A 14,771-nucleotide genomic window follows, 5' to 3' on the forward strand; every position below is an offset into this window, starting at 1 on the left:
ATCAAAAGCTGCTGAAAGCAGGAGAAAATGCAAATAACATTCTAGCCAATGAACACGCTCCCCACAAAACATAACAACATACAACAAAACCCACAAAACATTAGAAAATTATAAGGTGATATTTCAAATTGAATTAAAGACCCTCAAGCAAGTACCTGAAGACACTGAAAACAAAACCAAAAATCACCTAGAATAAAACATTCAAAAACTAAAAACAGAAATGAACAAAATTCTAGGAAGAAACGCAACTGGAATTGATCAATCTCAAAGAAGAAAAGATAAAACCATTTCTGAAATTAAGAATAAATTATAAAGTGCTCTGGAGAGAATGGATTTGAGTGAAAATCTAATAAGAGACGTTTGAAGAAAAGGCAGGAAAATAATAGAATGAAAATAAGAAAGGAATAAAAAGGGTCAGAAAAGAATGTATGAAATATAAGACATGCAAGCGATCCAACACTGTATAACTGGAGTCCTTTAAGAAAAGAAAAAGGGAACAGAACATTTAAAACTATTGTTCAAGAAATCTTTCCAGAAATAAGAGAAAATCTAAACTTGAACCTTGAAAGGGTCCACTGTATACCTGAGAAAGGTGATCTAGAACAATTTACTTCAAGATATTTCTTAGTAAAATGACAAAAACAAGCACCACCAACAAAAACCCCAAACACTAAGAAACAGTAGTGGAGCAGACAAGCATTTTTGAGACAATAAGACTGTGAGAGCCAAGCCTCCCCTCAAATATTAAGTCTACCAAATAGAACAGTCGTGGATTCACAACAACTCAGAAATATTAATATGCACATGCCCTTCCTGAAGAATTTACTAGATGATGAACTTCATCAAATCAAAAGATCCTTGGGGAATTTTCAGTGCAAAGTTCAAGGGTGAGCATTTTAACATGCTTAACAACAGATCTAAGACAAAGATGAGAACGTGGTTAAAAGAAGAGAATGAACACATTATACAGGTTGACAAAGTAGAAAGAATGCACAAATATACTAAAATAAAGCGACAACAGGAAAAAACTATGCATAGGAAATTTCAAAAAATAGATTATAGGCCTCTATAAAAATAAATCTTAAAACCTAGATGAAATGGGTAATTTCTTAAGAAAATACAGCTTATCAAAAGAAAAACCTCCAAAGAAAAACCTCTACAGAAGAGCACCAGGTTCAAAGGTTTCCGAGTAATTCTACCAACACTTTGGAGGCCAGAGTCCCAATGCTAATTTTCCTTAAACACTGAAGGTATTTTTTAGGTTGATGGGGAAAAAACCAAATATCCTATAAAAAAGTCAGACAATACACTAAAATATAAAAACAGACCTTAAAAACAGGGAAAGATGCTCAATGTCATTCATAAGAGAAATGTAAATTAAATCTACAGTGAAACACCATCTCTCACCATGTGTGCTAATAAAACTTCAAAAGCTGGAAGCTGTATTGTTTAGTAAGGCTTTGAGGAAACAAAACTATGATCCAGCAATGTACGCAAGGCATCAGGCAGCAGCTGTAAAACAGTTGCAAATTTTTGGACACCACTCCCATGGAGAGATGAAGTTCGAGTCCCTACCCTTGAATCTGGACAGCCCACTCAACAGAGTACCGGAGCAGCAGCATAGGAGATGTGAGGCTTGGCCACAAGCGGCCGCCGTGTTGTTTCTGCCTGGTTGTCTTGGAATGCCCAGTCTCCTCATGTGTATCCCTTCTCAGAATCCAGGCTGCCAACTCTGTGAAGAAGCCCAGGGTCACTTTGAGAGCATGGGTACATATTCTGGTTGACCATCTGAACTGAACCCAGTTTCAGTCCAGGCACCAGATATGGGTAAAGAAGTATGGTCCCTAACAGTTCTAGTCCCTTCCCGCCATCTGAGACTCCTGGTGGAAGCTCCAGACACTGTGGAGCAGAGATGAGCCACTACAAAGTCTCCTACCCATATTTCTGACCTAGAATCTAGAAGCTTAATAAAGGAATGTTACACAATTAAGTTTGAGGTAGTATATTAAGCAGAGAGATAACCAGAGCATGGCATGTCCTTAACTAGACAATAGCTAATAAAATTACTATTAACTGATGCTTCACATCAGTACAGAAATTTTATTTTGAAGTATATCTTAACAATATAAAAATACATATGCACACTCATTACAGCATTATTTATAACTTCAAAATGCTAGAAACCACCTAAAATGTCCAAACCCAGGACAGTGATTGCAGAAAATACATGGCAAAATACTAGGAAGCTATAAAAAACAAAAAACCAAAGAAGCCTTCTACAAGCCTATATGAAGGGATGTGCAGAGAATGTAGAGTAGGGGAAAAAAGCAGACTATGTACAGCACTTTTTGGGTAAGGAAAGAGAAATAACAAATGATACATAAGTCTGTTTATTTTTCAGAGAAGAAACAGAAAGAATAAAGCAGAAAACAAAAAATCTGGTTACTTGCAAAAAGAGCAGGGACAGAAGGGAAAAGGAAAAGAACCAACTATTCTGAGTACGCTTTCCCGATAGCTCAGTCGGTAAAGAATCCACCTGCAGTGCAAGAGACCCCAGTTTGATTCCTGGGTCTGGAAGATCCCCTGAAGAAGGGATAGCTATCCCTCCAGTATTCCGGGGCTTCCCTTGTGGCTCAGCTGGTAAAGAATCTGCCTGCAATGCTAGAGACCTTGGGTTGGGAAGATCCCCTGGAGAAGGGAAAGGCTACCCATTCCAGTATTCTGGCCTGGAGAATTCCATGGACTGTATTAGTCCATGGGGTCGTAAAGAGTCGGACAGAATTGAGCGACTTTCATCTTAAGTACACATTTTTCATGTGGAGTTTTGGAAGCACATTAGTGTTCTACATACTCAAAATATAAAATTGAAATGAAAATGGTTGGGGGAGTTGAAAGAGGATACAACATAAATAAATGAGCCCAACTGTATTTCAAATGAATAAAACAACTCTTAAAGTGTGTTTGAGGACACAATGCAAGTTAACTTTCAGACACAGTATTATTTTTACTTCATAGCTCTTGTCTAAAAGAAAGGGGACTATAAACAAGTCTTAAATTTCTTAGTACCTCTGTCTGGCATAGTGGCATGGATGCAGATGTTCCCAAAAGAAGTGTTCATGTGAGGAGCTATATTTCTCACTGTAGAAATAGAGAGAGAAAAAGATGGAACAGGGGAAGGCAAAGAAGAGCCCCGCGGGCTGGACTGGTATGGAAGCTATCAGTATGAATTCACTATTCCACACATATATACATATATATACGTATATACGTATACATACACATGTATATGTACATATATGTATACATATATATATGTGATTAGTAAATTCATATACGTATATGTACATATACGTGTATACATGTATATGTATATGAAACATACATACCCACATATACATGTCTTAAAATATAAGAACTTCTAAGAACGAGGAAAAAAATGATTTAGGGCTATTTCAATACCCAGCCAAAATCAGCCGCACCAAGAGTCATGTTTTAAAAGAAAAGCTAGGTTATTTTGGAGTATCTAATACGGAGCTTTATGGTCACACTGTAAAACTTATTGTTCTCTCGGTCCATCTGAGACTGGCTGAGAGAAGGGAACCTGGCCTCTCTCCCTCTTCCCTGCTCCTCAGTTAATGAAACGGGGACTCCCAGACCTCAGGCTAGGACAGCACTAGTGACTTAGCTTCATTTTTGGATCTTCTTCACATAGTTACAGTTCTGTTTCTATGAAAAAATTTTGTTTCAAGTTCTAAACCAACAAAATTGAACTTCTGAAGTACAACCCAATTTTAGTCACTGCCTATATTTCAACCCCAAAGTCTGTTTAGCAAATATTAAATGCAAAAGCATCAGAGACCACTCTATCTAATTTGTATTTTTCACTTTATCACCTACCTCTGCCCTCTTTTCTTGGGGTAAAGTCTGTATTTTCATAGATACAATTTAATAGGATGGTCAGGGAATCCCTGACCCAAGACGGGGGCATTTCAGGAAAGATTGCAAGGATGTGATAAATATTCTAGGAATTAAACTCCTTAATAACCAAGTCTAGAGTCCACTCTCCTCCCGGAACAGATAACATAAATAAGTGCTTGCTTCAACACCCAATCAAATGTCTCTTTAACTTACTGAGAGCAAACCTGATGACCAGTGAGCAGTATTTCTTCCACATTCCCATCAAGCCTTCTACTTTACACTGCAGTCGATTTGTCACGCTCACCCCAAGAACTCTCAGGGGTATTCTTCTTCAACTTCTCTCAATTCAAATGAGAGATCTAACAGCCTCAGAGATCTCAAAGGTCTGCAGACCAGTAGCATCAGCATACCCTGGAGCTCACTGTAAATGCAAATTCTCAGACCCACTCTAGACCCATTAAGTCAATGGGTAGGACCCAAGAATGAGTTCTGACGCGCATCTGGGTGATTTTGATGCATGCTACAATTTGAGAACCATTTTCTAACTGACTAAAATCACACTTCAAAGAGTGAACTTCTTTGTTTTTCCTGTTACCACTGGACTGGATCTCCTCAAAATTCTTATGTGTAAGCCCTAACCCAAAAGGGGACTATCTTTGGAGACAGGGCTTTTTAAAGAGGTAATTAGTGTTAAATGTGGTCATAAAGTAAGTGAAAGTCGATTAGTCATGTCCCACTTTTGGCGACCCCACGGACTGTAGCCCACCAGGGTCCTCTGTCCATGGAATTCTCCAGGCAAGAACACTGGAGTGCATCAGTTCAGTTCAATGGCTCAGTTGTGTCTGACTCTTTGCGACCCCGTGGACTGCAGCACGCCAGGCCTCCCTGTCCATCACCAACTCCCAGTTTACGCGAACTCACGTCCATTGAGTCGGTGATGCCATACAACCTTCTCATCCTCTGTCGTCCCCTTCTCCTCCTGCCCTCAATCTCCCAGCATCAGGGTCTTTTCAAATGAGTCACTTCTTCATATCAGGTGGCCAAAGTATTGGGAGTTTCAGCCTCAGCATCAGTCCTTCCAATGAATATTCAGGACTGATTTCCTTTAGGATGGACTGGTTGGATCTCCTTGCAGTCCAAGGGACTCTCAAGAGTCTTCTCCAATACCACAGTTCAAAAGCATCAATTCTTCAGCGCTCAGCTTTCTTTGTAGTCCAACTCTCATATCCATACATGACTACTGGGAAAACCATAGCTTTGATTAGATGGACCTTTGTTGGCAAAGTAATGTCTCTGCTTTTTAATATGCTATCTATGTTGGGCATAACTTTTCTTCCAAGGACCAAGTGTCTTTTAATTTCATGGCTGCAGTTACCATCTGCAGTGACTTTGGAGCCCCCAAAAATAAAGTTTGCCACTGTCTCCACTGTTTCTCCATCTATCTGCCGTGAAGTGATGGGACCAGATGCCATGATCTTAATCTTCTGAAAGTTGAGTTTTAAACCAACTTTTTCACTCTCCTCTTTCACTTTTCTTTAGTTCTTCGCTTTCTGCCATTAAGGGTGGTATCATCTGTGTATCTGAGATGAGTGATATTTCTCCTGGCATAGCCATTTCTTTCTCCACAGGATCCTTCCAATCCAGGGATCAAACCCTGGTCTCCTGCATTGCAGGTGGATTCTTTACCGTCTGAGGCACGAGGGAAGCCCTGCCGTCAAAAAGGTGAAGCCCAATCCAACAGACTGGCTGTTCTTATTCGAAGAGAAATTAGAGAGGTACACAGAGAGAAAAGGCCAGATAAGGGCACAGCAAGACAGCCACTTACAAGCCTCGAAGAGAGGCCTCAGGAGGAAATGCAACTTGCCGACACATCCACCTGTGAGACTTCCAGTATCTGCAACTGTGAGAAACATTAATGTCTGTTGTTTAATCCACGCAGTCTGTGGTTATTTTGTCATGGTAGTTCAAGCAGACTCTTACATTCCGTTTTACCTCACGCAATACATAAGCTGATGCTCTTTTTCTTTAGATATGAACTGAAAACACTGGCCATTGTTAAAAGAAAGCTGTCTGGAGTTTCCTTAGGCATCTGTAAAACTCATTCTTCCAGTCACTCTTTCACCCTTTTTAGATGATAAAGGAAGGGTTGCCTTATGACCCACTTCCCTGGAAGATAAGAAGCATAGGCAGTTTAATCTGCTGGAAGTCTATTTCCAAATACAAAATGATGCTGCTCCACATATCTGTGATCCATACTAATTTGACTTGGGTCTACTCTTTACTTGTCTAAGCAAAGACTAGATCCCTTTCTCGAATTCTCACCCCCTATCTTCCCCTCACTCCAAGAACACCAGATAATGAATATGCTTTTGAGCACACCCACTGTTATTTCAGCTTGCAGTTAAGGATTTTAAAAATCACAACTGTATCTCCCATTTTATCCAGTTTACCTTGAATAAAATGTGATGTGGAGCACACCACAAAACGTTCCATAAGCCCTAAGAGGAAATTTTAGAAAAATAATGCTACATCGAGTGCACGCTTCATTAAGAAATATACACATGCATTTCTTATACATGTTACACAAATGAACATCGGCCAACCAACCAGATTCATAAATCAACAGCCTAACCAGCCTAAGAGCGCTCTCCAGGCACAGGCACTTCCATCATGTATACTTCAGGGCACAAATACTCCTGCTTAGTCTCAGCATGAAACCACATGACTGGGAACAGTTTCCTATTTTAAGTGGTGTGTGTGTGTGCACGCATAGACACTAAGAGAAAACTGGGTTCAGTTCAGTCGCTCGGTCGTGTCAGACCCCGCGACCCGATGGACTGCAGCACGCCAGGCTTCCCTGTTCATCACCAACTCCCGGAGCTTGCTTGAAAACTGGGTATTAAGCCAGATATAAATATGATCCTGTCCCTACCACCCATAAATGATTAGCCACGGCCAACTTACCAGACAGTAAGGTCAAGAAAGTGCCCAATCTAGCCCTCTAGTCCCTTCCCCACTTAAATAATACTGACAGTATTGCGTGTGCTCAGTTGAGTCCAACTCTTTGCAACCCCACACACAGTTGTCCGCCAGGCTCCCCTGTCCGTGGGATTCTCCAGATAAGATTACTGGAGTGGCTTGCCATTTCCTATTCCAAGGGGTCTTCCTGACCCAGGAATCAAACCTGAGTCTCCTTTATTGGCAGGCGGATTCTTTACCACTGAGCCACCAGGGAAGCCCTGAACTCATCCTCTGCTGTCCCCTTCTCCTCCTGCCCTCAATCTTTCCCAGCACCAGGGTCTTTTCCAATGAGTTGGCTCTTCGCATCAGGTGACCAGAGTATTGGAGCTTCAGCATCAGTCCTTCCAATGAATACTCTGAGCTGATTTCCTTTAGGATTGACTGGTTTGATTTCTTTGCAATCCAAAGCATTCTCAAGAGTCTTCTCTTGCCTACAATTCAACAAGTTTTATTTTTTTAGATTCCATACATAAGTGAGACCATACAGTATCTGTCTTCCTCGTCTGACTTATTCAGCATAATGACCTTGAAGTTCATCCATGTTATCATAAAAGGTAAGAGATCCTTTTCTACAGCTGAATAACATTCTATTGTGTATAAATGCATGCCATATTTTATATAAATCAATATGGCTTCTTAATCCTCATTTATTCTCTAATTTGCAATTATAAATACTTATATTCATCTATTATACCCAGTATATCATAAACCAATTAGGGAGACACTTCTTTTGAATCCAAACCTTCATCTTTTATCCTACACCATACACACAACATTACATACACAGAAGTTTAGCAAGTGTTTTCTGTATACTGAAATATGGTTGAATAGTACAGACACAAAAATTGTAATTGTCAGTACTGACTGTGTATTGATCCCATGACAAACCTGGAACTCACTTTTTGAATTAAATTTACATTGACTGCTTGACTCTGTGGCTTAAAAATAAAATGTATAGAAATTCCAATTATGAACTTTCTGGAGAGTTGGATTCTTTGCAGTAAGCATTTGTGTGAACTGTGACAGTTGCTCAGTCGTGTCCGACTCTTTGCGACCCCCAAGGACTGTATAGTCCATGGAATTCTCTAGGCCAGAATACTGGAGTGGGTATCCTTTCCCTTCCCCAGGGGATCTTCCGAACCCAGGGATTGAACCCAGGTCTCCCGCATTGCAGGCAGATTCTTTACCAGCTGAGCTGCAAGGGAAGTCCATAAGCATTTACTAAGCATCTAATAAATCTAGATTCTGTCCTAGATGCTTATTATGACTGGGTAGCATGACTATAAAAAAATAGCTGATATAGCAAAATATATAGCCTAAAAATATCTATTTTTACATTAAGAATTATTAATACCTTAGTTCATCCTAGTAAGGCTGTCATTGCTAAAAACATTTCAAGCACTCCTATTTTCAAATTTCTTTTACAGTCTGGGGCACTTTTAAAAGAAAATACTCTCAGTAACAGGCAATCTTCATTATTTTTGAAGGATATATCATTAGAAATAATTTTATGGATAAGTTTCATTAACAAGTGAATTACTCACACACTGTAAGTTATAGGGACACGGTTTAAAAAAATTATATCACAGAAACTTGTTTATCAGAGCTAAATGTCTATGAAAGGCAGAGTTTCATAACACAGAATCACTTCAATCAATTCAGAATGTCAACATCCTAAACCCAAATGAATTTTCAACCTTGTGGAATGAATTCAACAGAATTATGGTTATTAAAATTAACAAACATCTGTTTTATCATTTACTATTTAACATATTAATTTTGACATGAATGCTTTCTTGAATCTCCAGTGTTATGTTTTTCTATTATAGATCTTATTGTCAGACATACACATTTCATTAACAACTACTTCCTAATATCTCTGGTAACATAAATTCTCCTCTTAAGACCAAGATACTATCAAATCTTTGTTGTCACTTTAAACTTTTTTAAAAAGTTAAAAAAAAACTTCCTACAACCTAAGCAGAACTAGATTTAAATTTAGCTTTTCACAGATGATATTTAGAGTTAATCAGAATACTGCAAATCTCTAGCCTCCTGTACATTTTTTGTCAAACCTTAGGGAAACAGGTAAGCATGCCAAAAATCATCCAAAAACATTTTAATTCAAAGAAAAGAAAAAGGAAAAAAATCCAACCCTTGGTATTACTTTAAACTTCTGGTGACATGTCAGAGGCTCAAGAGTGTAGAGCAGAAAGAGGAGCAGAGTAGGGAATTAGAGGGCTGGGTCCACAGATCTTCTCTGCCACCGAGCATCTGGACAGGTGAACTGACTGACTCGTTTCTCTAGCTCCAGAGAAAGGAACCATCATTCCGTCTTCGTATCTGGAGGGCTGCCATGCAGAATAAATGATACTGTTGCAACAAGCTTCTGACATGATCAATCCTCTTCTATCAAAGAAAATCAGATTCTTTATCCTCATGACCTCGAGTATAAAAGCCAGTAAGCCAAATCTGTTTTCTTTAACTAAAGCAATGGTCTGAAGTCTGTGATTGTTTCCAGTATAATATTCAAATTCTTCATGATAAAAGCACTTATTTAAATGTAGCAGAATCAGGTTGTGAGATTATTTGCCATAAACTGAAGTTTATCCTTATAAAGAAAAGTTTATTTCAAATATTTTTACACAAAAATCTTTCAACAACATACCACAAAATCATCTTGGACAATCTGAAAAATTCAAACATAATTAAACCAGCAAGTAATCAGTGAAGATTATTACTTTGGGAAAAAAAAAAACCCTACAATGTGCTAGATATTATTCTAGGTCCTGGAGACAAAGACAACCAGCAAGTTAAACCTAGCCCTTGCAGAACTCTGCTTATCTAGGAGTATGAACTTGACAGATAAACAGAAGATAATAAAAGATATTTTAGAAATGCCATATTTCTCTGGCTTAAATATATTTCAGAAATCATTCTCTCCACTTCCCAGCATTTTAAGCCCATAAAATAGGAAATTCCATCCTTGCCGAGCTGATGAGAATTTGAATCCCAATTTTTACTTAAAATGTCTTTTAGAAGTTTATAATTAAGAAGCAACAACGAAACCCAAAGCTAGTTTATACAGATTCTCTGTTTTTAGGCAAAGTAATTAAAGGAAACAAAATTTGCCACCTCTCAGAAAAAACACAAAATTATCAAACTAAGAGAGGGCAGCAGTTCCTTTTTATGCATTAGCACTCAGAGTTACATTAAAGACAAAATTAAAACACAAATTATCGAGATGTCCATTTTCAACTTGGGGGGTAATATTTCTGCCTTCTTCTGGACAACATTTCCAATTTCTCTAAATCTGCTCTCATTTGTAGTGTGGTGGAAAACCAGTGAGCAAAATGCTACAGAAATGTATTTAAAATACGAGTAAAAACACCAAGTAAATACCTAAGTAGAATGAGGCACTGAGAGATTTGATGCCTGGATTCCTGGCTTCTAAGAGAACCTATCTGTCAATTTCCTGGTTTTCTACATGTTTTACATGGTTCAGGAAGTTAGATAAACAACAGCCTTCAGGCTAGCAGAGAAACTATCCCACACCTCTCACTCTTCTAGTCTCCTTCCTCTTTCATCCTCTCTCTTTCAGAGGTATTTCAGACGGCAATCACTCTACTAAATAGCGTTCCACGACAAGACCACCATTATTTACTGACTTCAACATTAGAGGTATGTCACTACAGTTTAATTCTTTTACACCTTTAACCTTTCTAAGTAATTAAGATGCAGGACTTAAGAGGAAAAAAGCCTGCTTTGAATATTCAAATATATATGATGTCTATCTACTAACTAAATGTAAAAAGGTTCCATTCAGTTAACTACATGATCTGTCCTATTTTTCCTCTGGTCGTATCCCACTTCTGTAGCTGTCTAAAGTCCTCAACGATGCTATAATGTAGTGACTTCTGATAACTCTAATTTTTGTTTTAAGTTAAACTATAATCTCTCTAGATCCCCCAAACCACTCAAAATGTTACTTTCAACTCCCTGCAGACCTGCCTTTTGGGGCTACCAGGCACTGAATACTTTTGTGGGACGGAGCCAAAGAAACTCCTTAAAGGAGGAGTTTTCCCTTTTTTTGGCACAAAGACCTTCACCAACACAGCCTGGGCTTGGAGAAACATTCAGTTTTCATCTATGGGTACACATCAAAAAAGGAGACCAACTACAGGGGCAAGTCCAAGATCATGACGCAACTCCGAACTGACAGGCTGGCTCTCTACTGTGGTTGAATGTAGAATACAAGCAGAGCTCACTGCAACTTAAAAAAAAAAAAAAAATCCTTTAAGAGTAGTAGTGACAGGAGAGAGATCACCATCAAGAGTTCCAAGAACAGGAAACGATGGTAGCAAAACCGTTGAGATGAAGGTTGGACAGCTGACTTCAAAATGTCTCTCTTCTAGAATAGTTGGGAACAATGTATTCCTATTCATTATAGGAAGAGATCGGACTAGGAAAGGGCCATGTGCACACACTTAACGCTGGTTTCCCTGGAAGCATACGGCACCTGATGAATCAGTGCACCAAAAAAGAAACCAAGAAGGAACTCTGGACACACCAAGCACGACGGACTGCAAGCTGTGCCGAATAGCCTCTCTTTCTCGGCAGGTCACAGTCGTTACTCTCTAGCACAGTGATCAGGTAACTATTTTTTGAAGGAAATTATTTATCCAAAATCTTAAGTTTTCCACTCAAAGACTGAGCATTAAAAAATAAAGAAATCAACCACTATGTCACAGGAAGAACCTGCCAAGACACCTTTCTAAACCTTTAAGTTTTATTTCATATGCAAACATAGAACATCCATTTTTTTGGATTAACTCAGCATACACTTGCACTTAAAAGCTTAATGCCAAACTTTTGTAGGATTTCCTCCTCTGTTAAACAAAAAGATATATTAATCTGTAAGAAGCATTCTAGGAAAACTTTATCAGCATTATGAACTAAATAATAATAAAGGTAGCATCCATTTCTGTGGGCTTCTTAATATTCTACTCCTTTTAGTAAAGTCTATCTTACTCTAAAAAAAAGTAGGGAGGGTGAACAATTTCAGAAGAATTAAACCTATACAACACAGTTATGACAAGCTATTTCTCATCTTCAATAGTATGATTCAGCTGTCATATTATTCAGCTTACAATGAGTGCCTTGTGATAAATTCTCACTGCAAGTGTAATAGTTTCTAAAGAAAGACAAAACAAGCATTTCACAGGAGTTCGATGTCACAAGATGCTCGTTCGAGAGTCATTAAGAACATCGCAGGTAAAAGGCACTGTGCCAGAGGTGAGAGATAGATTAAGTCCCCGCCCTCAAACTGAACATCTCATGGAGGGGTCAAACATGTAGAACAACAACAAATTTATGACACTGTAAGAGGGCTATGTCAATTAGAGAAAATAAATGAAAGACCTAGAAGCTGAATGGCACAAACTATACACACAGTAGAAAATGACACAGAATCCCAAATACTTAACCAGTCTCTCGGAAATGAGGCTAGCAGAAAATGTTAATCAAAGATAACAAACTACCGAAATCTCTTAAACCTAGTAATTACAAAATAAACAATCATAAATGAAGATAAAAGCTACAAAAACAAAAAAAATCCCAGATGTTCATTGGAGGACTATTTAACATAAGAAAAAAATTTTAAACCCAAACATCCAGGAACAAGGGACTAGCCGTGGGATGGATTATCATTTCATTAAAATGATGTTAGTGAAAAGAATTTAAGAACAGGAGAAAATGATACAAACTTTTTTAAATAAATAAATTACACCTACATTATCTCAAGCATGCTAACAGGTGTACAACTTTTTTTAAAGGTCAAAAATAAATCAAAATGTTAAAGCTGGCTATTTCTCAGAGGCAGTGATTTTGTTTCATTTTTAATTCTTCTGTATTCTCCCAAAATTATAGTGTTGTTACATTTTAAACTGGTAGAAAAGTTATGTAAGTCACTGTATTCCAGGGTTCTCTTTTAAAACCATTAATAACCCTTTTCATCTTTTTTGGCTATCTCACCCCAAATTCCACAGAGCCTACTCACTGAAACAGGTTAATATCTGCAAGTTGCTTGGAACAGTGTCTGGCAGATAGAGAGCAGCTACATCAGGACTTCCCTGATGGCTCAGTGGTTAAAAAAAAAATTGGCCTGCCAATACAGGGGACACAAGTTCAATCCCTGCGCTGGGAAGTTCCCACGTGCTGCACGCCATACTAAGCCAGTGAGCCACAACTACTGAGCCTGCGCGCTGGAACCACTGAAGCCCTCGTTCCCTACAGCCTGAGCTCCATAACAGAAGCCACTACAATAAGCCCATGCACCACAGCTAGAGAGCAGCGCCTAGAGAAAGCCTGCGTGCAGCAACTAAGACCCGGCATAGCCAAAACAAGTAAACAAATCCTTAAAAAAAAAAAAAAAAAGGATCTATACCAGTGCTCATTTTATCCACTACTTTTAAATTTCCTATATCCAATAAAAGGAATTAGTGTGTTTTAGAGCAGGTCTATTTTTCACGGCACTTTGACAACAGAACCATAGGTTTTTTTATTTTTCCCCTCTGACTTCCAGCATCTTTCAAGGGATGTCAGCTGTCTCCCTTTGAGAGTTCTCCTTCAAAGAAAGAGCAGGAGGAAGGAATTCTGTCAAATATCAAATTCTTCAAAGAGAAGATGGGAAATTAATGAAGGGGGTGGAATTTTGTCGTAAACTGTTACGACACACACACAGAATGGTATCCTTAACATATTAATAAAGAAGTCTCTCACAAATCAACATTTCATGGGATGAAAGTTTAACATTAAGAATATATACTTATCCAGATAAAGAAATGGAGAAATCACATAAACTCTTAATCTGGGACAGGGCTATATGTACAGGGCTATATTATTTGGAAAAAATGTCTTCACATGTTTTTATGAGGTGCGTGGGCATACACAATCCCACTGCTGGGCATACACACTGAGGAAACCAGAAGGGAAAGAGACACGTGTACCCCAATGTTCATCGCAGCACTGTTTATAATAGCCAGGACATGGAAGCAACCTAGATGTCCATCAGCAGATGAATGGATAAGAAAGCTGTGGTACATATACACAATGGAGTATTACTCAGCCATTAAAAAGAATACATTTGAATCAGTTCTAATGAGGTGGATGAAACTGGAGCCTATGATACAGAGTGAAGTAAGCCAGAAGGACAAACACCAATACAGTATACTAACGCATATATATGGAATTTAGAAAGATGGTAACGATAACCCTGTATACGAGACAGCAAAAGAGACACTGATGTATAGAACAGGCTTATGGACTCTGTGGGAGAGGGAGAGGGTGGCAAGATTTGGGAGAAAAAAAAAGAAAAAAAAAAATGTCTTCACATGTTTTTATGAGGTGCGTGGAGTGCCTGTGGAGCAGTGGTGGTGCTGAGCGACAACCCAGGGGAAACTCAACCGAAGAAGGCAACCAACTGTTCTAATACTAAAGGAGGGGAAATGTGAACTTGCAAAGTGGAGGAAGACTTGAGGGAGAGATCAGGGAACTTAAGTGGACTTGTCTTCCCAAAACAAGTATTCAATCTAGTCTACACTATTTACTTATACGCTTTAGTGAAAATAAATTCTTTTATCCAAAGTAGTACTGAATTCTGCATCTCAGTTGCCCAAGACTGCATGCAGACTCCAAAGCAACAGGAGACATACCTAGTGGTAAAGAACCTGTCTGAAACGCAAGAGACCTGAGTTCAATCCCTGGGTCAGCAAGATCCCCTGGAGGAGAGGGCATGGCAACCCACTCCATATTCTTGCCTGGAGAATCCTACA

The 14,771-nt window shown here is 38.7% G+C and overlaps 1 protein-coding gene across 5 annotated transcripts in view; it reads right to left on the minus strand.

Moving 5' to 3' along the window:
- The window catches only part of ATP2B1 (ATPase plasma membrane Ca2+ transporting 1), a 133,388-nt gene that overhangs the window by 104,451 nt on the left and 14,166 nt on the right, over nucleotides 1-14,771 (minus strand). The gene's annotated exons all lie outside the window — the stretch shown is intronic.

Source organism: Bos javanicus, chromosome 5, assembly GCF_032452875.1.
Source record: "Bos javanicus breed banteng chromosome 5, ARS-OSU_banteng_1.0, whole genome shotgun sequence".
In the NCBI taxonomy this organism is placed as follows: domain Eukaryota; kingdom Metazoa; phylum Chordata; class Mammalia; order Artiodactyla; family Bovidae; genus Bos; species Bos javanicus.